Source organism: Dasypus novemcinctus, chromosome 15, assembly GCF_030445035.2.
Source record: "Dasypus novemcinctus isolate mDasNov1 chromosome 15, mDasNov1.1.hap2, whole genome shotgun sequence".
NCBI lineage: Eukaryota > Metazoa > Chordata > Mammalia > Cingulata > Dasypodidae > Dasypus > Dasypus novemcinctus.
Genome location: NC_080687.1, coordinates 46,427,424 through 46,448,479, shown reverse-complemented (window position 1 = coordinate 46,448,479; position 21,056 = coordinate 46,427,424). Strand labels below are relative to the sequence as shown.

The window sequence follows — 21,056 nt, the reverse complement described above, 5'->3', positions numbered from 1 at the left end:
TATATATTTAGTATGTTAAATTTTAACCCACCATAACCACAAGGAAAATAGATGAAAAATATATACCAATATAAATAGAAGGAATTCAATATGGTACAACACACAAAAAAATTGAATAAATATAAAAGTAGGCACTAATGGAATAATTGAGAGAAAAGAAATGGTTTAAGACATAAAGAGGCTAAATAGAAAACTGACAGAATATAGTCCTAAAATATAATAGTAACTTTAAATATTAATGAATCAAACTCTCCAGTCGAAAGACAGAACTTGGCAGACTGGATAAAAAGCATGACCTAAATATATGCTGTCCACAAAAGGCTCAATTTAAATTCAAACACAGAAGTAGGAAAATGAAAGTTTGGACAAAATTATTTACCATGCAAGTAGTAACAAAGTAATAGCAGGGGTAGCTATACTAATGTCATGTAAAATAGACCTTCAGTCATGAGGTCCTTTTGTTATGAGAAACAAAAATGGTCTTTATACACTGAAAAGGGGTCAAGTCAACAAAAAGATGTAATGATTATAAATATATATACACCTAACTGCAGAGCCCCAAAATATGAAGAAAATAATGACAAATTTAAAGGGAGAAATTGACAGTTCTACAGTAAGTGTCAAAGACTCTAATACACCATTTCTGATACTGGATAGAGAACCTAGTTGCACACCATGAAAAAAGAATATGCATTCTTCTTGAGTGCACAAGGATCATTCTCCAGGATAGAACAAATGTAAGGTCAAACATGTCTCAATAAATTCAAAAATATTGAAATAATACAGTGTGTATACTTCAGCCACAATGGAATGAGGCTAGAAATCAAAAGTGGGAGAAATGCAAACTCACAAATATGTGGAAATTAAACAGCATACTCTTAAACAACAGTAGGTTAAAGAGGAAATCACAAGAGAATATATTGTGGCAAAAGAAAATGAAAATACAACATACTCAGACTTATGGGATGCAATGATAATAGGCTGAGAGGGTAATTTATAGCGCTATAAAAAGAATAAGAAAGGCTTCAAATCAGAGACCTTATATCAAAATTAGAAGAACTAGAAAAAGACAAGCAAAATAAATCTAAGTGGGCAAAAGGAAGGAACTAACAATGATTAGGGTGGAGATAAATGAAATAGAAAATGGAAACAATAGAAAGTCAACAAAATCAAAAGTTGTTTCTTTGAAAAGATCAAAAAAAGTCAAACCTTCAGCTATACTGACAAAGAAAAAAAGAGAGAGGCTATAAAGAAGAAAAGTTAGAAATGAAAGGGAGTCATTGCTACCAATCCCACTGAAATAAATAAAAAAGGACTATAAGAGGAAACTATGAAGAACTGTACAACAATAAATTAGATAATCATGGTGGCTTGGAACTGTATGTTCCTCAGGAAAAAAAATGGGCTAATACATTCTGTGAGTGTAAACCTATTATAAGAAGGACCTTTGATGAGGTTACTTCAGTTCAGGCATGGCCCAGGGTGTGTGTTAAACAGCTTACTTGAGTCTTGTCTTTAATAGAATGCAATTAAAACAAAGAGGGATAAAGCCACAGAATCAAGAAACTGAAAGCAACAAAGACCAGAAGAGAAGGGAGAGTCCAGTGGGCATGCCATGTGCTCTGCCATGTGGCAGAGAAGTCGAGGATCATCGGCAGCCAGCCTTTGGGAAGAAAGCATGACATTATGTTGCCTTGATTTAAGCATCTTTCTTAGTCTCAAAACTTTAAGCTAATATTAATAAATTCCCTTGGTTAAAAACCAGTCTGTTTTGTGGTATCTGATCTGAGCAGCCTACCAACCTAAAACAGATTTTTGTACCAGAATAGTGGAGTGCTGCTAATGAAAATACCAAAAATGTGGAAATGGCTTTGGAATTGGGTAGTAGAGGTAGGAAGAATTGTGAGGTGCTTGGGAAAAAAGACCAGATTGCTTTGAAGACACTGTTTATAGAAATATGAACTCTAAAGGTACTTCTGATCGGGCCTTAGATAGAATGATGAAGAAAAGGGACATTTATATTAAAGTGACCAAAAACCTGGAAAAATTGATTTCTGTTGTTGGATGGAAGGCAGAATGTAAGAACACTGATTTTGTTTTTTTTTTGCTGAGGAGATTTCTAAGCTAAATGTGGAAGGTACAGCCTATTTTATGCTTGCAGCTTATAATAAAATGTGAGAGGAAAGGGATAAGCCAAGAACTGAAATCCTGGGCACAAACAAACCAGAAACTGATGGTTTGGAAAATTCTGAGCTTCCAGAAAATCACTTTCCAGAGAATAGTTCTCCAATGAACTATAAAGATTTGATTGAACATGGATCCAGTCAGTCATTTCAGTGCAATCAGGATTGGAGGTACAGTTATCCAGGAAGAATCTGTGGAAAGTCCTATTGTCTGATGGATTGGACCACTGTGTACTATATGCAGCACTGACAAGTGTTTTGCAAGATCTTTATGAAGAGAACCACAGCCAGCCTAGACTAAAAGGAACCAAAAAAGGACAGATTGAAAGAAAAATGACTTCAGGGGCAGAACCATGGAAGTTGAAGTCTAGACCAAAGACATTGTCTTGGGCCAAGAAAGCAGGCCTGCCCATGTGTGTAGAAAGGGTGAGTATGTCATGGCACTTGGAGAGAACAGGCTTTCAACCACATTGCTCAGGAAGATTGTTACAACCTGAGTGATCTGGGAAGTTAGTACCTGTGTTCTGAAGATTGCAGAGAGTTTGGCTGTCACCCCAGTTTTCTCAGAGTTTGAAACCTCACTCCAGTGTTTGAGAAGAGAGAGCATGGCCATTGCACAAGCATTGGAAGGGTTGGGGCTGTTGCTTCAACAGGCCCAGAGATAAAAACATTATTCCACAGATGACTCAGACCTTGAAATGAATGAACTGTGTCCTAAACATTTTGAAATTGTTTGAGACCTAAGACCCTTGTTTTCCTTCCAGTTTCTCCTTATGGTAATGGGAATGTTTACCCTATACCTTTTTTTATTGGTCAGCCAAAGGGGTGCTGAAGCAAAATACCAGAAACTGGTTGGTTTTTATAAAGGGTATTTATTTGGGGTAGAAGCTTACAGTACTAGCCCATAAATCATAAATTACTTCTCTCATGAAAGTCTGTTACCACATGTTAGAGCAAGATGGCTGCTGATATCTGCAAGGGCTCTTCTCTTCCTGGGTTCCTCTCTTCCTGGGGCTCATTTCTCTCCAGGCTCAGCAACTCTGTTTTCTCCACAAGGTCAGCTGTAGATTATCAGGTGACCCACTCTCTCTCTCTCCCCAGGGCTCAATTATTTCTGGGCTCAGATGCTCTGCTCCTCTTTGTGCTTACTTCCTGGGCTCTAGCTCAAAACTCCAGCATCAAAACTCCAATATCAAAACTCCAACTAACTCCTCTGCTGTGCCATGTAGTTTTATCTGTGAGTCCCTGCCCACCAAGGGGGTGGGGACTCAACATCCTACTGACATGGCCTAATCAAAGCCCTAATTATAATTTAATCATGCCCAGGTACAGATCTGATTACAAACATAATCCAGTATCTACTTTTGGAATTCATAAACCATATCAAACTACTACATTTTTCCACCATTGAATATTGGAAGCATGTAATTTGTACTCTAGGTTTCACAGATCAATAGACAGAGGAGAATTGTGCCCCAGGACAGAAACACCTATAACCAATTTTGAGGAAACTTTGTACTTAATATTATTACTGAAATGGATTAGGTTTTTGGGATATTTTGATGGAATGAATGTATTTTAAGATATGGAAAGAACATATCTTTGGGGGTCAAAAGGATGGAGTGTGATGGTTTTGAAGCTGTATGATCCCAGAAAACATGTTCTTACATTTAGTTGATTACTGCGGGTATGGGCCTATTGGTAGTAGAACATTTTGATGAGGCTGCTTCAGGAAAGTTGTAAATATCAACAAAATGGGTATTAATCATTTTACTGGAGGCCTTTATAAGAGAATGAAATTCAGCCAAATGATGAGTAAGCTACAGGAACAAGAAGCAAATGCTACCATGTGCCTTGCCATGTTGCAGAATAGTCAAGGATCACCAGCAGCCAGTCTTTGGGATAGACTTGATGATGCCTTGATTTGGGCATATTCCTGAATTCTAACCATGAGTGAATAAATTCCCATTTTTTAAGCCCACACATTTCATGGTATTTGCTTTGAGCCACATAGGAAATTAAAACAATGTCCATTTTAACCAAAATTACTAAACCTTTGTAGAAATGGAAACATGAATCATTAAATTTCTATGGAATGTTAAGTGTCCCTGAATAGCCAAATTCAACTTTAAAAAGAACAAAGTTAGAGGATTCAGATTTCTTGGTATAAATATGTGATTACAGACCACAGTAACCAAAACAGCATGATACCAGCACAAGGACAGATATCTTGACCAATGGAATTTGAACTGAGAAGTCAGAAATAAACCATCACATTTATGGCCAACTGAATTTGTACAAGGGACAAAGATCACTCAATTGGGAAAAAATAGTCTCTTCAACAAAAGGCACTAGGAAAACTGGATTTCCATATGCAAAAGAATGATGATGGACCCTACCTCATGCCACAGATGAAAATCAATTAAAAGTAGATCCAAGACCTAAATATAAGAGCCAGATCTTTAAGTCTCCTAGAAGAAAATGCAGGGAAGCATCTTCAGCACCTTTTGTTAGGAAATGGTTTCTGAGACTTTACACCCAAAGAACAAGTAGTAAAATTTTTTAAAAAAAGATAAATTTGACCTCATCAAAATTATATATCTAAATGTGGCTAAAAGGGGAAATTTTAGTTTGAAGATGTATCATGAATAGAGATTTTTTAAACTCCATGGAGCTGTGCAAGAGAAACAGTGAACCCTGTGTAAAACTTTGGACTATAGTTAATAGTACAATTATAAAAATGTGCTTTCACCAATTCTAACAAATGCACCACCTAATGCAAGGCATTAATAACAGGGTGATGTATGGGAACCCTGTATTATATCCATGATTTTTCTGAAAACCCACAATTTCTCTAATAAAAACAAGAAAATAAGCATTTCTACAAGTAATTAGTAGCAAGTTTTCCTTGCTGATGATCAGCATGTTTTCATTACTTGTCTCAGAACTGAAACCATCTTTGCAGTGAAAGGGGTCTGTGTGCAATGCTTCTTAGGGAATAAAAAGGAAGTTTAAAAACCAGCTGTCTGGGAAAGTAAACAACATGGCCTCCCTGATGGGGGGGCCAGGCTTTCACATCTCAGTGGAGTTTACACCACAGACAGAGAAAACTGATCCAAGTCCAACCCATTTTCAATTTTTGAGTGGGGAAGATAGGTCAAGTCAGGTATACATGTACTAACCAGGAAATGTCAAATATGTGTTTTTATGTGTTTATATAACATAAATATTTATTACTTACATTTTTTAATCAAGTTATAAGTTATTTATTTGGAAGATATTTCATGGCCAACTAATGTAGTTATGATGCAGAAATTTTTTATTTTGAATTATCTGCAACAAGAGCTCCCTGATGCTTATTAAGCAATAAAAGAATGACTATGACTTAGTAGTTTGAAATTAACTGGCTATCATAATAGTTCCATGAAGTCTTAAATATCCACCAAAATTCTAACACCTAAAATAAATATATATATATATATATATTATAATCTAGACAAGTTAGCCTTTAATTGTATTTATTGTTTCTAAATTTCACTTTCATTGCATTCTATTGAATTTGTATTAAGATATCTTTAAATACATAGCATGTGGTTACTCTCAGCATTTGATAAAAGTCAGGCTTTTTGTATCCAAATATACATAGATGAGTAATATTTTCCAAGGGATCCTTTAATGTTTTTTCTTTTGTAGTCATGTTTTTTTTCACTGCACATAGTATTTGTCTTCAATAAATATTTGAATATTTTATAGATTCTAAGACAGTGAAAAGAATATATAAGTGTCTGAATTAATAAGATATGTAAAAATTGATTAAAGAATCATGTTTGGCTATGTCACATTTAAAATATCTAAGACAGTCATGTTGAGCATGCAAATATTGTAATGTTTGAACATTGTCATGGAACAATAATGATATTTTCATGGTTTTGATGGATTATTCAATTCCTCAGAATTATCACACTATGATTATTATAAGTTATGGCAATATCAATAGCAATATATACCCATACACATGAGCAGTGAGTTTGGTTACATGTGTATGTGTGTGTGTATGATTGTTTGCTGTATGAGTATTTTCATAAATACTCCTAAATATGAAATGGAAAATCATGTTTTTGCTGAAGGTGACTTCATTGTTTATCCAAGATGCAAATCACAGTATATCATTGCACATGTTCCATTGTTTATAGCTCCACTAAAGTGACCTTACTGCCCTGTTGCCAAATAAACTGCCATGGTGTACCTGGGATAATCATTAAAAGACAGTGCTCAATTTCTATCAATCTTGTTTTTGTCTCTTTTTTAACCAAAAACTGGAAATATTTCATTTTGATTTGTTAATTATAGAAGTTTTTAACAGCAAGAAATATATACAAATGTCAATATTTTGGGTGATATTTAACTTTCAATCAATATAAAATAAATCATAGGTAATAGGCTAGCTTTAATGACAAAACAAATTCTGCAAATTACTATAATTATAATTAAATTGCTTTTCACTTAAAGAGAAGAAGTGATTTTTTTGTAATCTAAAAAGATGCTTATTCTTTCTTGATAAAAGCAATACAGAAGATAGGCGTAAAAGGAAGCTTTCTTAACATGGTAAAGTGCCTATATGAAAAACTCACTGCTAATATTATACTCAATGGTGAAAGACTTAAAGCTTTTCCACTGAGATCAGGAACAAGACAAGGGTAACCACTGTCACCATTGTTACCCAATATTGTGCAAAGTTCTAGCTAGAGCAATTAGGCTAGATTAAAAAAAAAAAAACTAAAATGCAAGGAAAGGAGGAATTAAAACTTGGCTATTCATTGGTGATATAATCCTATATCTGGAAAAAAATTCCACAACAAGGCTGCTAGAATTAATAGATGAGTTCGGCAAAGTGGCAGAATACAAGATTATGTAAAAATCAGTATCATTTCTATATACTACAGATAAGCAATTTGAGGAGAAAGTCAGAAAAAGACTCCATTTATAATAGTGACTAAAAGAATCAAATATTTAGGAGTAAACTTAACCAACAACAGAAACCTACAAAAGGTGGCTAAAAAAAATCAAAGAAAGGGAATTGGACTTGGCCCAGTGGATAGGGAATCTTGCCTACCACACGGAAGGGCCACAGTTCAAACCCTGGGCCTCCTTGACCTATGAGGAGCTGGCCCATGTGCCGTGCTGATGCATGCAAGGAGTGCCCTGCCACAAAGGGGTGCACCCCATGTAGGGTAGCCCCATGCGCAAGAAGTGCACCCCATAAGGAGAGCCGCCCAGTGCAAAAAAGTGCAGCCTGCCCAGGAATGGCACTGCACAAAAGGAGAGCTGATGCAACAAGATGACGCAACAAAAAGAAACATGGATTCCTGGTGTAGCTGATAAGGATAGAAACAGTCACAGAAGAACACACAGCAAATGGACACAGAGAGCAGACAACTGGAGGGGGGGGGAAGGGGAGAGAAATAAATAAAAAATAAATATTTTAAAAATAAAGACCTGAATAAATAGAGGGACATTCTGTGCTCATGGATGGGAAGACTAAATATCATTAAGATATCAATTCAATGCAAACTGATTTACAGAGTCATTACAATCCTAATTAAAATCCCAACAGTCTTTTTTGTGAAATAGCAAAACCAATATTCAAATTTATTGGAAGTATAAGGGACTCAATAGCCAAAAATTTATTTAAAAACAATGAAGTTGGAGGACTCTCACTTCCTGACTTTGAAGCATATCATTTAGCTACCGTGGTAAAAAACAACATGGTAATGGCATAAAGATAGACATTATCAATGCAGTCAAATCAAGAACACAGATATAGATTCATATATCTACGCTTAAGTGATTTTTGACAAGATTGTCAAGTCCACCTAGCTGGACAAGAAGAGTCTATTTAACAAATGGCACTGGGAGAACTATATATCCATATCCAAAAGAAAGAGAAAGCACCCATATTTCACACTTTATACAAAAAAATAACTCCAAATGAATTAAGGACCTAAATATAAAAGCTACAACCATAAAACTCCTAGAAGAAAATGTAGGAAATATATTTAAGATCTTGTGGTATGCAGTAGTTTCTTTTTTTTTTTTAAGATTTCTTTTTTTTAAATTTCTCTCTCCTCCCCCCCCCCCCTTGTCTGCTCTCTGTGTCCATTCACTGTGTGTTCTTCTGTGACCACTTCTATCCTTATGAGCACACCGGGAATCTGTGTTTCTTTTTGTTGCATCATCTTGTTGGGCCAGCTCTCTGTGTGTGGGACACTATTCTTGGGCAGGCTGCACTTTTCCCTCATGCTGGGCGGCTCTCCTTATGCGGTGCACTCCTTGCACGTGGGGCTCCCCTATGGGCGGGACACCCCTGCATGGCAGGGCACTCCTTGCATGCATCAGCACTGTGCATGGGCCAGCTCCACACGTGCCAAGGAAGCCTGAGGTTTGAAGTGCAGACCTCCCATGTAGTAGGGGGACACCCTATCCATTGGGCCAAGTCTGCTTCCAGGCAATAGTTTCTTAAATCTTAAATCTTAAACCCAAAGCCTGAGCAACAAAGGAAAAAAATAGATAATTGGGACCTCCTCAAAATGAAACACTTTTGCACCTCAAAGCACTTTGTCAAAAGGGTGAAAAGTCAGTTAATTCAATGGGCAAAAATCTTTGGAAAAATCATATCTGATAAAGTTTTACTATCCATTATCTATAAAGAGATATTACAATTCAATAATTAAGAGACAAACTACCCAATTAAAAATGAGAAAAAGACTTGAAGAAACATCTGTCTGAAAAAACACAAATGGTGAAAACCACATGAAAAATGTTCAACGTTATTAGCTATTAGGGACATGTAAATCAAAACTACAATGAGATATCATTTCACACCTATTGGACAGGTATTTATTTAAAAAATGGAGAACTAAAGATTGGAGAGAATGTCAAGAGATAGGAATACTTATTCACTGTTTGTGAGAATGTAAGATTGTGCAGCCAATGTGGAGGACTGTTCATCATTTCCTAAGGAAGTTGGATATAGAATATAGGTTTTGACAAAATGTGTAATGGCCTGTATCCATCACGACAATATCATGCTGAATAGTTCCAATGACCTAAAAATACCCTGTGTTCCACCTATTCTTCCTTCTCCTCTCCCCTCAGAACCTCTGGTAACCACTGTCTTTATATGAATGTTCTAACCATATAGAAGACACAGATTATTTCAATTACACAGACTAGTAAAATGTGTCATTGAATCTCATGTCAGCCTTGTAAGTGATGGAGTTATCTTCACATCCAAGTTTATATGACATTAAAAACAGTTACAATTCAATAGTTATTTCCTCCCTATTCTCCAAGACCTTGACTAATTTCCCACTTTGCTTCAAACAACAAAGTTGCCGTATCTTATAAAATCCATGTTTTGCAAGGATTTTGCCCTGCAGTTCTAATAAGAAAAGGGTAACGTAGAGTGGAGATGCATACAGGAAAGTGGTGCAGAAAACTCTGCTTTGGTTATCCCTTTTGAAAATTTTAATTTTTAAAACAATAATGGGTTTAACTCAAAGTTCTGATCTTCTAGTGCATCCCTGGAGCTGGGAAAATATTAATATGATCAGGCTAAAGATACATTATTACCTTTCTCCCCTTTGCCAGAAGTAGAAAGTTGCTCATGATATTCCATCCAGGGGCATAATTAAAATTGGAATAAAAATCAAGATTACTATATGAAAGGGAATGACACATCTGAACTATAGAAAGTATGGAGGACAGCAACTATATGATTCTTAATGATGTATCTTCTGAGTTCTGGATAGTTTTATGTTTAAGCAAGTTCCTAAAGCTAGGAAGCCACCAGAAGGAAGATAATGTTGATATACTAGTCAGGTTTCTCTAAGGAAATATAATGGAAAAGAGATATCTGTAAATATTAGGAGATTTTATAAAATTGTCTTTCATGATTGAAAGGGTGTACAAGTCCAAATTCCATAAGGAAGCATGCAAGCCAAGAATTCAAATGAAGATCCTCAATGAATTTCCCAGCAAGAGCTGTATGACTGAAGTAAAAATGAAAATTCTCTCTCTACTGACTGCTGAAATCATCACTTCTTTTTTAAGGCTTTTAATTGATTGGATGAGATACCCCTTATAGTTGAAGGAAATATACTTATTTGATTAGAAATAGATGCAGCCAACTTACTAATGACTTAAGTCCACAAAATGTCATCAGTAACAATTAGGCCAGTGACTGCCCAAACTACTGGTCACAATTACCTTTCCAAGTTGACACATGAGCCTGACCAACACGGTCTACCTCTTGTCAACTTGGCAGCCAAACACATCATCTTAAACCATACTTCATCTCTACATAAAAACAATAACGTATTTTTCACCCAACAATACTCAAGTGTCCTGTATACAACCAGAAACACATTAAATCTCTACAGAATAGGCTACAAATTCTTGGGTAATAATCACTCAAACTTGATATCCTGTAACTTACATATTATAACATGGAACTAATACAACTTATGTCATATGATAAAGAAATAAGATAGGGAAGAAAACAAAGATATTTTTAAATACATATACAAATATACTCATAGAAAAACAAGGAAGAAATATTCATGATCATTATAGTCTTCATTTCTGTAACTGGTCACATGGTCATAATTTGTATTTATCACTACCTTCTCCACTACCCATTTCATGTTTCCTTTACCCTTAGTAAGTACTTCAGTAGTCTGAGGATCTTTGCCTGGTAGGGTGACCCAAGCTTTCATTTCTGAAGTTTCTGAGCTCCTAGTAGTCCTGCCTAGATATGGTTGTTGCAGCTTTCCACTGATTTTAATTACACGTCATGGTACTACTAAGAGAAGCCATAGAGGATCTGCTGTATTCCTGGAAAACTCTTCTTTACCTCCATTTTGTGGTTGCAATCCTATTTACCCTTGATAATTGGATAAATTATCACTACAGTATAGTATTTACCTTCTTTTTATGTTGATTGGAGCCATGAAGAGCCAAAGTGGCCAGGTGGCAATCTTAACTTTCAGTATGTTGAATCTCCTGTTGAAAGTCCTTTTCCTTTTGGCACTAAGATCTGTAGCCAGTAGGGCTTAAGGTTGCAGGGACAGGAAGCAATTTTTTTCTAGTGAATCAATAGGGGTAATAGTAAGTGGTACTATTCCCATTTCTACCCCTTGATTCCTGGACCCATGAATCCTAGCTATGGGAGAAACCACATCATAGAGTGGATACTGATTTATAGGATATGCAGCCTCCTGGAGAATTCTGACCCAGCCCTGTAATGTATTGCCTCCTAGTTGGCACTGTAATTGAGTATCCAAGTGGATATTCCACTGTTATATCAATCCAACTGTTTCAGGATGATGGAGGACATGATAAGAACAGTGAAATCCATGAACATGTGCCCATTCCCAGGTATCATTTGCTGTGGAGTGGGTTCCTAGATCAGAAACAATACCATGTTTAGAAGAGCATGATTGTGGATAAGGATTTTGTAAGTCCGCAGATGGTAGTTTAGGCAGAAGCATTTTGTGCAGTGAAGACAAATATATCTAGAGTATGTGTCTATTCCAGTTAGAACAAATTGCTGATCCTTCCATGATGGAAGTGGCCTAACACAATCAACCTGTCACCAGGTAGTAGGTTGATCACCTCAAGGAATCTTGTCATATTGGGACCTGAGTGTGAGTCTTTGCTCCTGGTAGATTGGAAACTCAACAGTGACTGTAGCTAGATGGGTTTTGGTGAGTGGAAGTCCATGTTGCTGACCCCATGCATAACCACCATCTCTACCACCATGGTCACTTTGTTCATGAGCCAATTGGACAAAAATGGGAGTGGCTGTGGAAGGAGGCTAACCAGTATCCACAGAACAGGTCATTATACACTTGATTATTAAAATCTTCCTCTATTGAAGTCACCCTCTGGAAAGCATTCATAATGGACACAAATATCTTCAAGTATTTAACCACCCTGACAGGTCTATCCACATGCCTCTTCCCCAGACCTCTTTGTCACCAATTTTCCTATCATGCTCCTTCCAAATCCCTGGCCATCCAGTCAATCCATTGATGACAGTCCATGAATTATTGTACAAATACACTTCTGGCCATTTCTCCTTCTAAGTAAAATGAAGAACCAGGTGAACTGCTCTAAGTTCTGCCTGCTGGAAGGATTTCCCCTTACCACTGTCCTTCAGGGACATCCAAGAAAGAGGCTGCAGTGCTACAGCTATCCACTTTTGGGTGGTGTGGAAGTTTGATCTTATTTATGAATTCCAAAAAGAGATATTGATTATGTTGTAAACTGCTCTGTTCCTCTGGGCATGATACCCTTTGATTGTATTAAATTCAAGGTTTCAAGTTTGCTTGATTTTGTTTAGATTAGGACTTTGATTCAACCACATCATTAGGGTGTGCAGGGTTTCACTCCCCACCCCCTTGGTGGGCTGTATAAATGGACACTCAATCAAGAAGACAGGAGAAGATATGCACAAATAATACACAAAGGAAGAGAGAGAACTCCGTGGACATGGAAGAGGAGAAAACTTTGACTTTGCAGTCCCAGGAAGAGAGATGAGAATTTGCATAATAGTTTGCAGTGATGAGAAAGCCTTGAGAAGAGAGACCAGACCTATGCCATCCTACAACTGAGATTGGGAAAAGCTGGACCCACAGAGGCTGAAGAGGAAGAAGGAAGGCTGAACACTCACAAACATTGGCAACCATCTTTGGTGAAAAAGTACCTCTTATGGTACCATGAGTTGGACTCTTTGGAGCCTTGTAACTGTAAGCTTCTCCCCAAATAAATATCCTTTGTGAAAAGCCAACAAATTTCTGATACTTTGCATCAGCACCCCTTTGGCTGACTAAAATAGGTGGTATCTGGATATGGTATAGAAACATCTGTAAACCAGGCCCATGTTTTCTCTTCCTCTGACAACTGATTATAAGGAACACTCTGAGAGGCCAAAGCTGTAGGCTGAGAAAACACAGGTAATGTGACATAAGTGGGGATCATGGGCATTTAGGCCATTTCCTCATGTAACTTACTTGTGGCTTGAGAAATCTCTGAGGCTTATCTCATTTATGTCACTTCCATTTTATGATGGAGTACATGCATAACATTATGGTTTGGTGGGTCTGACAACACCCAACCCATGCTAGGCAACTCAGGTCTCATGGTAACTTGGTAGCCCATGGCTAAGCATTTGGTCTTTACTAAAGTCCAGCAGCAGCTCAAAGCTGTTTCTCAAAAAGAGTAGATATCTGCAGAAGATAGCACAGCTTTGTTCCAAAATTCTCATGGTTAACATTGTGATTCTCCTATAGCATTCTGCCAAAGGTTCCAGATGACATCTCTATTCACCACAGACACTTGCAGCACTATTGGATCTATTGGATCATATGACCCAGTGGCTTGCACAGCAGGCTGGACCTGTTGAATAGCCTACTCTTGTTCCAGTCCATACTCAAAGCTACCAGCTCTTCTGGTCTCCTGTTAAATGGGCTGGAGTAGCACACCCAGATGAGGAATATGTTGTCTTCAAAATCCAGAGGCCAACTAGGCATTATGTCTCTTTTTGGTCATGTGGGGCAGGTGCAACATTTTATCCTTAACTTTAGAGGAAATATCTCCCCATGCCTGACAACATTAGACACCTAGAAATTTCACAAATGTCGACATTTCTGGTATGTTTGTTGGGTTTATTTCCCGTCTCCTAACTCACAAATACTTACCAATAAGTCTATAGCAGTTGCTATTTCTTGCTCACTAAGTCCAATCAGCATAATATCGTCAATATAATAGACAAGTGTGATGTCTTGTGAAAGGAAGAGATAGTTGAGGTGCCTGCAGACAGTATTATGACATAGGGTTGGAGAGCTGATACATCCCTGAGGTAGGACGGTGAAGGAATATTGCTGACCTTGTCAGGTGAATATAAACTGTTCTGGTGGTCCTTACTAAGAGCAATTGAGAAAAAAAATTTGCCAGACCAATAGTTTCATATCAAGTACCAAAGGATGTGTTGATTTGCTTATGCAATGATACCACAACTGGAACAGAAGATGACATTGGAGTCATCACCTGGTTAAGTTTATAATAATTCACTATCATCCTTCAAGATTCATTTATTTTCATCAAAGGCCAAATGGGAGATTTGAATGACAATGTGATGGGAATCACCACTGCTGCAGGCTTCAAGTTCTTGATGTTGTCACTAATCACAGTAATTCCTCCAGGAATCCAGCATTGATTTTGATTTACTATTTTACTGAGTAGAGGCAATTCTAGTGGCTTCCACTTTGCCTTCCTACCATAATAGCCCTCACTCCACAAGTCAGGGACAAATGTAGGGATTTTTCCAATTGCTAAGTATGTCTATATGAATTATTCCTTCTGGATCTGTGGAAATAACATCAGAATGGATCCAGGGACCCATTGGACCCCCTGGGCCCACAGGACCTACTGTGAAATGGACCTGAGCTAAAACTCCATTGATCTCCTGACCTCCATAACTCCTTATTTCCTCTGGTGGACCACAATGACATTTTGGGTCTCCTGGAATTAATGTCAATTTTGAACCAGTGTTTAATAATTCTTGAAATGTCTGATTATTTCCTTTTTGCCAATGCCCTGGTAAAAGGCCACAGGTCTCTCTGGGGAAGGTTGGGAGGATGATTAACAGTATAAAATTTTGGCAGTGTAACCATGTCCTTCTCCAAGGGGACCTGGTCTTCCCTTCATTCAAGGGGCTCTGGGTCTGTGTATGGTCTCAAGTAAGGGAATTGATTAAGGGGCTATGGCTTTCTATTTCTGTAAATCAAGTAAGTGTTCTGTCCACTTGACTAGAATTCTTCTGCCTATATAGATCAAGTAGGCATTTAGTAGACTGCCTATCTATTTTACTTCTAGGTACCCCATGATTTTTTAGCTAATGCCATAGATCTCTGTGACTCAGACTACTTTGATTACTGTTTTGAGTCTGCTGTTTACTGTGGTAGCTGTGCCCACCTTGTCTTTGGCAATAAAGTGCTACCACTTTAACTTCTGCCAACCCAGAATCAGATTATTCCATAATATTTAATTTTCCCACTTTTGTGAATGCTGTTCCTAAGGTAATATCTGACCTACAGAGAAAAGCAACTATTGAACTCTTCATAGAGTATGAGCTTAATCTTACAAATTTATTCCTCATAGTCCTGGTGGAAGGTATATCCTCCAGACATTCCTGTGATGGATGAGCTGACCTTACATGATATATTCACTCTAGTATTCCAATCTCTCTAAACTTTTGGATGCCCTCACCTATAGTATACCAAGGCAGTTCCGGTGTTTCAACCTTAGGTAACGTTGGGCCATTTCTTGGTCTATGTTTTGGCCAGCCACCCAAACAAACTCTTAGAGCCCTTTCTAACCCTTTGACTACAATATTGAATCCAGAATCTTTGCTTAGTGGGTCCATTGCAATAAAGTCATCAATACATCCCTTTCACCATTATCCCACATACTTAATACCCATTCCCACACATTTTCTTATCATTTCTGTATGCGTCAATAGGAAAACTCATGCAGCTATTTTGTAATATAGTGTACTTCCTCATGGGTCACACTTTGTATCTCACCCTTTGGCACCTGCTCATACTTTAGTCTAGTTATAGTTCTGGAAGAAAAGAGGGATGATAAGAGTGGAAATAAGAAGGATTAGAAGTTTCTTGCAAGCCAATTACTCAGTGCATTTCTTTGCAACTTCATTTCATGAAACAGAATTATCCTTTTAAATGGAGATTCAATGGCAAACTCCTTAAGGCAGACTGGATATCAGGAAGCTGTTTCCTCAGGACAGATTTGAGATCGAGTGGCTGTTTCCTCAGGACATTTCATTACAGGTTTATGGCAAAGAATCAGAATTTAGGGTTTCAATGTCTCCACTGACACATTATCAAGCCATATATCTCCATTCCAATTTTCAGGATCCCATTCAATCAATGCCTTCACTTTAATAGCATATACCCTGCAAGATTGATATTTTACTGTCCATTGTTACTCTGTTATGTGCACAATGAGACTCTGGGTCTGGTGTCCTGAGATATTAAGTCTGTGGCTACACAAAACAAGATTTTCTTTGATGGCATACATGGAAATTTTTACCTCCTTCATGTGGTATGTAAGTGGCAAATTTAAAGCCTGTAGCTAACCCCTTTGTTTTATGACTGTATCTAGCAGAGGTAGGAACAACCAGCCAATATCATTATACCTTTTAATTTCATAAAACTCTGCTATGGTGTCAAAAACACTTTCATCGAGAGACTTGTCTCTATAAGCATGTGAGTAGTCATATCCAGTGGTGATATTTTACATCTCTCTATTGTCAATTCATGCCATGGACTATCACTGACATCTTGATTATTGGAAATAGAGTTGTTAGTGTCTTTGCATCTAGTCAGAGAGTCACTTGCAAAAACTCTAGTATCAGGGCACTTCTCCTTTTTTTTTTCCCACTTCCTTTATTTATTTTTTATTTTTTCCAAATTTGCTTGTTCATATACTTTATTTTTTATTGTCTTTTATTTTTTTAAAGATAAATAGATCATACTAAATGTTACATTAAAAATCATAAGAGGTTCCCATATACCCTTTGAAATATGTGAACTAATGCCTGGGAATGTGCTGTCCAAGGCGATTCTTGAAGGCATTAGGTGTCTTTTTAATAGGTTTCACAATTCAAGTAAATGTTAGTATAGTTCAAACCTGCCAAAAAATCTGTCACATTAAAGTACATAAGGTAAAAGGATGAGGTTTGAACAGATAGCTATATATGTGTTATATTTAGGGGAATGTAAAATAATATTTTTTAAAGATTTAAATCCTGGATAATGGTAACATTATCCATAGGGGGTAGTATAAACCAGGAGTAAGTTGAATTTATTCTTCAGATAGACTAAGTGTTTGTGATATAATTCCTGCAAACAAACTTTTATTCCAAATAACACTTTATTTGATATTTTATATGCTTATGTTCTGCTGCATTTATCATATCAATTAATATACTACCTTTCATAATCAAATGATTGACGTATAATATCAAGCCAGTGCTTTACTTCTACCATAGTATTTTATAGTATATTTTCTTGTCTAGATTGTGAAAAATTGAAATATTTTTTATTCATATTCCACAATGGATGATTACAGCATTAAAAGGCCTTACCTGTTTTTTTTAATATATTCTTAAAAGCACAGACACTTCACCAAGAAAAAAAATCTAAATGTCATGTCTTATATATCTCTCAGAAAAATTGGAAAGGTGGGAAAAATATTTATTTCAGAGCTACTGTGTCAGAGTTTGCTAAATTCTTTTCATATTCTCAAAACTATTACTGCAAATACTTACAAATGGGAAAATAGGTTTCTATTAATCTTTTTTAATTGATTTATATCCTTTCCCCCAGTTTCTATTATTAATAACTGAGAATACAGCCTTAACTTGGATAAAGTCATTGCCTTCACAATTATCTTTTTTTAAAATTTTATAAACATTAATATTTTATTTTCTTCATGAATTCAATAGGTAATACTTGAGTGCTTACAATGCGATAGACACGTGTTTAGGTACATCATCTCCATTTAATTCTTATATCCCTATGAAGACATACAAAAGTTACCTTTTAAATCAGGGGAGAAAAAACATTTTGATGATATCTTTTTAAAGCACTATACTAAGATGTTTCGCACAAATTAGGGGAAATTTTGTTTACTGTTAGCTGAAAATTCACATTTTACAACACAATTGAAAAGCACCAAAGAGAATTTGGCACCATAACTCTGAAAAACTCCAGAGTTCCTGGTTACCAGTTCTTTTAAACTACAGTTCTATGGAATACTCAAAACTTTCAGAAAGAATACCAAGAACAGTAACTGCTGAAATGATACATCACAGCACTGTAATTACTCCTTTTTAAAAAAAGATTTATTTATTTTTATGTATTTCTCTCCCCTTCTCCCCTAACCCTGGTTATCTGTTCTCTGTGTCTATTTGCTGCATCTTCTTCTTTGTCCGCTTCTGTTGTTGTCAGCAGCATGGGAATCTGTGTTTCTTTTTGTTGCATCATCTTGTTGTGTCAGCTCTCCACGTGTATGGCACCATTCCTGGGCAGGCTGCACTTTCTTTTGCACTGGGTGGCTCTACTTACAGGGTGCACTCCTTGCACATGGGACTCCCTTACACGGGGACACCCCTGTGTGGCAGGGCACTCCTTGCGTGTATCAGCACTGTGCATGGGCCAGCTCCACATGGGTCAAGGAGGCCCAGGGTTTGAACCGCAGACCTCCCACGTGGTAAACGGATGCCCTAACCACTGGGTCAAGTCCACCCCCCCTGTAATTACTCCTTTAATTCCTCATATGTTCACACATATATATTAATATAGCTAATCAAACATAAATCTTCCATTGCAAATAAGCAGAGGTTAAGATTAAATATGATATGATACTATCAATTTTTTTTTGAAACAAGATAAACTAGTACCAAAGCAGAGTAGAACACATGAATGTTACTAAAAAAACAATAAATCTTTCTTTACTTCAGATGGCTTCAAATGTTCAATATTTTAAGGACTTTTCTATATAGACTAATACATAGTCTATTTTTCTTTTATGAAAGAAATGTATGAACAATACCCTTTATTATGCCTCTGCAAACTGGGCATTTTCTTAGAGAAGGGGCACACTCCTGGCATACTACCACATGACTACAAAGAAGTGGAAACTTCTTTGTCCATATACACTTTAGGAATTCTTCCTTGTTGCAACCTCCTCATTTGTTCTTTCAGTGACAAACCTGAAACATCTTCTATTGGAATGTGCTTCATATTCTTTTCCACAAATAGGTTCTTAAATAATGTAGAGTCAAGTTCTTTTAGACAGTTTTTGAAAATGTTGACTGCAGGACTTCCTTTAACTAAAACAGTAACAATCAATTCTCTTGCTTGTAAAGGTATCTATGGTTTTTGTTTAATAAGCTCATATTCCTTTTTATTAATTATATTGGCTGTTAAAGGATTATCCTGGATAGAAAGCACACATGCCACCTGCTAAAAGAAATTCACTCTATTATTTTGAACTAATGACAGATCATCTGGTGCCATTTCTTCATTGTGTCTTTCTGTTTCCTCTTCTCTTTTTTTATCTTTGGAATTAAGAAGTGCTGACACAATATCACAGACGGTTTTATAATTCTCTCTGAACTGACTGTTTCACCAGGCTTCTACTGAAGCCCATTTCCAAGGCAGCTTTTACCACAGGTGTATTCATCATGATGGTATCTTCTTTTTGGTGGATCAGCATATTTATTTCCAGGAGTATCTGAAGTTGACAACAGCTGTTCAAGAAGATGAGGATATCTAGTTTGCATCTTTTTTTATATATAATTTTTTGTCTTTATTTTTTTAATGTTGCTTTCAAAAAATATGAGGTCTCCATATACCACCGACCCCCCTTATCCCACTCCTCCCCCCATAACAACAACCTCCTCCATCATCATGAGACATTCATTGCACTTGGTGAATACATCTCTGATAGTTTGAATCTTATCAACAAACTCCTGCCCTTTAATGCATATCAAGAACTCTTATCTTGGAACTACATGGCATGTTCTACCCATGGATCATTTCCAGATTCCTAATACTTCAAGCCATCATCACAACAAAAGCACTTGACGTCATCACTGCAACTTATGTAATAAAAACCAGCACTTGCAAGATGCTCAGGCTGAACTGGAACACTAGATGGTCAGTACCTAAATGTTTTCAGTCTTGCTGTGTGTGTCTGCATGCTCAAATTTGAAATGCTAAACCTCAGTGTTTCTAGAGAAGTTTCCAAACATGAACAGTTGGGAAAATGTCTCGGGTGCTCTGACATAGCATCATCCATCAGTTCCCAGTTACTCAATTTCCTACCACAAGCAAAGCAGGCAACCCTATCTCTAGGCGTTATGTAATAAAGACCAGTTCTTGCCAATTCTGATGATAGCAAACAAGTTAATGGCCACATGTTGTAAATAAGATATCTGGCTTCTTCAGTACTCATTGCATAACTGTAGGGATTAGTCCTCAAGGGAAATAAGTCTTTGACTGTTCTGAAATTAACAGGGTTTGGTGAAATGTTGGAATAAGAGCCAATGAATGAGCCACTATGTTCAAAAGTGGGAGATAATGAATGTGCAGAACTGTTTCTCACTGGAGAAGTATTCTTAGAGGTGGATCCCAGACGAGTAACTAAAACCAGATTCTGAATAAAGCTACAGCTAGGATACAGCTTTTTATACTTTTCAACAACATTGTCTCCTTCTTTCCTGTTGTCCACAACAGAAACATATGACCTTGTCATGCACACCAGTGTAATAAAAACCAGCATGAGTAAAGCCTCCTTTCTGAAATGGGAACACTGGTGGGGACAGCTTACATGAAAAGTCATATTTAAATTTTTGTTTGTTGCCTTTGTCCAATTTGACAAGACTATGCTGTCTTCCATTTTATTCACAGATTTTTGATGAGAGGTACCTGGTACAAGGCTATGGGAGGTAGTTTTGTACATGAGTAGGTAATTTTATTCAGATGGCTAAAAACCTTCACATGAAATTTCTTATCTGTTCGCACTAAATTAGTTTTTTTTCCACAAAAAGGAATCAAATGATAGCCTCTTACTTATCTAGAATTTGCTAAACCTTCTTTATTATATTTATACCTGATTTTACACTCAGGTAGGATGATTATCTATCCTAGGTTTTACGAAGATGTAACCTAGTACTCTTGGGGATTATATTAACTTTTTTAGGTCATTCAAGTGCTAGTT

The 21,056-nt window shown here is 36.8% G+C and overlaps 1 pseudogene; it reads right to left on the bottom strand.

Moving 5' to 3' along the window:
• Positions 1 to 18,858: 18,858 nt before the first annotated feature.
• Positions 18,859 to 20,798, bottom strand: LOC101421895 (baculoviral IAP repeat-containing protein 2-like; annotated as a pseudogene).
• Between the last annotated feature and the right edge of the window lie 258 nt (positions 20,799 to 21,056).